This window comes from Schistocerca nitens, chromosome 1, assembly GCF_023898315.1.
Source record: "Schistocerca nitens isolate TAMUIC-IGC-003100 chromosome 1, iqSchNite1.1, whole genome shotgun sequence".
Classification (NCBI taxonomy): domain Eukaryota; kingdom Metazoa; phylum Arthropoda; class Insecta; order Orthoptera; family Acrididae; genus Schistocerca; species Schistocerca nitens.
The window spans coordinates 582061432-582064700 of record NC_064614.1 but is presented as its reverse complement, the minus strand read 5'-3'; the positions used below and the strand labels follow the sequence as shown (position 1 = coordinate 582064700).

Below are 3269 nucleotides of genomic sequence, written 5' to 3'. Positions count from 1 at the left end.
CAGATATGAATGTTGCAAATAAATACAAGCAGTTTATATAGCTTATGTACCGGCTGGTTATAATTAAAGTGCAGGTACTCACGGAGCTCCAGTGTGAGCTGTAATTATCGTATGGCAGCGAAACTTGGTAGACATGCTAATGCGTCAATGCGGAACCCATTTACGCTGGAAAAACAATCAGTTCCAATTGTGGCCAACAGTTGCAAATGTGGCGCTGTAGACATGGCGATATGACATCCACGCAGATATTTAACAAGCCATAACGTGAGTGAATAGTATGACTGTCGAGAAGAGATGCCCTGCGCCGTTATTGAAACACTTTTAAGTGAACGGCGGCAATTTCAGAATTGCACTGAGAGAGTATCGTCCACTGAAAGATCAAATGGTTCAAATGGCTTTAAGCACTAAGGGACTTAGCATCGGAGGTCATCAGTCCCCTAGACTTAAAACTACTTAAACCTAACCTAAGGACATCACACACATCCATGCCCGAGGCAGGATTCGAACCTGCGACCGTAGCAGCAGCGCGGCTCCGGACTGAAGCGCCTAGAACCACTCGGCCACAACGGCTGGCCACTGAAAGATGTGAGGAGAGGATCGAGTGAGCTTGGTGTGGCATGTAGAAGAGGAAAGCGTCCTATCACGGGGGAGTTATTGATGAGGTTGATGCTGCTGTAACTAACCATGCAAGAAATGCCCCAGGTAGTGCTATTGCTCGTGCAGGATGTCGAGAATTGTCCGTCTCACGTTCAACATTACGGAAATGTTTGTCGTCTATTTTACACTGTGACCTGTACCAGATCCAGACGGTGCAGTAGCTGAAACCTCATGATCCACAACAAAGTTCTGAAATTGCTGGTTTCTGGCACGGACCGAAGTTGATGACATGTGGCCGGGCAACAATCTGTGGAGTAACGAGGCACATTTTATGCTATAGGTCGCTGTGAATACGCAGAACTACCGAATTTGGGGTACTGTTAAACTACGTTTTGTACACGAAGAGCCACTGCACACTTTTCCCGTTCCTAAAACACTGCATATGGAAGTATTTCTGTACGTTTTACATTCCATTTACAATGTTAGACTTGCACTAAGTTTCGCTGCCATACGATAATTACAGACCACAATGGACTTCTGTGGGTAACTCGCTCTCTCTCTCTCTCTCTCTCTCTCTCTCTCTCTCTCTCTCTCTCTCTCTCCCCGTCCGAACAGGCCTTGGAAGGCCCATCGTTACGCACCGGCCGCCGTGTCATCCTCAGCCCACTGGCGTCAATGGATGCGGATATGGAGGGGCATGTGGTCAGCACACCGCTCTCCCTGCCGTATGTCAGTTTCCGACACCGGAGCCGCTACTTTTCAATCAAGTAGCTCACCAGTTTGCCTCACACGGGCTGAGTGCACCCCGCTTGCCAACAGCGTTCGACAGACCGAATGGTTACCCATCCAAGTGCTAGTCCAGCCCGACAGCGCTTAACTTCGGTGATCTGACGGGAACCGGTGCTAGCACTGCGGCAAGGCCGTTGGCACTTCTGTAGGTAGCTGCACTTTAATTATAGTCATCCGGTGTATATGTTATTTAATCGGAAGTTTGAATTAAATGACTTTCCACACGCCTTAGCTGCCCCTACTTTATGGATTAAGGTTATTTTTACCCTTGTTTTGTTTCTGACTGCTGAGATGGTCTTCAGTATTAAGAAAGACTAGGTTCGATGAAAATAAAAAAGAAACGTTCCTCATCATTAGATACGATCGACGACTATCAGAGGGGACTAGATATTATCTCCCCTCTTAATTTATTTATATAGTCTCCCTTTTTTAAAAGCGTATTTCTTTATCTGTATTCGCTACGTTTTGGTGCAAGGTACTCAGTCGTACACACATTCGTCGTGCGTACCAAATCTGAAGTTATGGAGCGCAACAGCAGGCGTCAAACTACGAATAGTATAGTTTTGGATTATTTGAAACTTTATCCTTTGCAAGAAATTTTGGTTCAAATGGCTTTGAGCACTATGGGACTTAACATCTATGGTCATCAGTCCCCTAGAACTTAGAACTACTTAAACCTAACTAACCTAAGGACAGCACACAACACCCAGCCATCACGAGGCAGAGAAAATCCCTGACCCCGCCGGGAATCGAACCCGGGAACCCGGGCGTGGGAAGCGAGAACGCTACCACACGACCACGAGATGCGGGCAAGAAATTTTGCATTTATTTCCGTTTATCAGGGAATTTTTCAGCTACAGCGTATGTATTATCGACAGTAGGTTCTGTATAATTCTGAAACGTGATTATCAGATCAAGTACTCCATAAGAAAGCGTTTTTGGAAATTTGTGGTATGGCCTTATGCGACCAAACTGCTGAGGTAATCAGCCCCTAAGCTCGCACACTACTTAATCTGACTTAAACTAACTTACGCTAAGGACGACACACACACCCATGCCCGAGGGAAGACGCGAACCTCCCATGGGGGGAGCCACTAGGACAGTGACAAGACGCCCCGCGGGGCAAGAAAGTGTTTCTCACAGAATAAAATGAAGATGTAAGATATTTTATTTCCGCAGAAATCCTGGTTTTCTATAGAGTTGCACTGATTTATATACAAATTTAGATATGTCCTCCGTCTACCATTTTGAGACAGAGCTCTACCAGTCCGTAATAGTGATTTGTACTTCGTCTATCATTTTGAGAAAGATCTCTATCAGTCCGTAGTAGTTCACAGAGTCGAGGAACTCTTGTCAACATCCCTGCTCGTAACAACAGTGGCTGACGACCCTAAGATGTTCATCAGAATAACCACTTCGCTCGTATATGGTGTCAATGCGTTACCCAAATTACATTTGTTAGTGCTTGTGGCGAAACGTGCATAAGAAGCTAAAAATAATCAAAGCTCATGCTTTACCTGAGAATCTGACAGTTATTCGATTTCAGAATGCACAGAACGTGACAGCAACTGTCATTAAGTATTTCTGACCACTGGTTAGGGGACTGGCCATATTTTTAAATTCAGGACTTGATGCCGATTACGATGATCAGGGTCGCTGTCTGTCAAACGACAGTGAGAAAATAGGAGAAAGAATTGATGTAGATGTTACAAAAAACATTAGTTTTCAGTCACAACCCTGTTTCTCGAAAAACAGCAAACAATTCCGCAGGAAACAGATCTAGGAGCCACACCTGCCTATGGAACGGACAACACGTCACGGGTTGAGGGCACTGTCAGTGCTTGCTCGTTGACGGAGAGTGAGGTAAGTCTGCTGCGAGAAGC

At 45.5% G+C, this 3269-nt stretch overlaps 1 pseudogene; it reads right to left on the bottom strand.

Annotated features, from left to right (window-relative positions):
* Nucleotides 1–1407: 1407 nt before the first annotated feature.
* On the bottom strand, nucleotides 1408–1525 carry LOC126212835 (5S ribosomal RNA; annotated as a pseudogene).
* Nucleotides 1526–3269: the final 1744 nt, after the last annotated feature.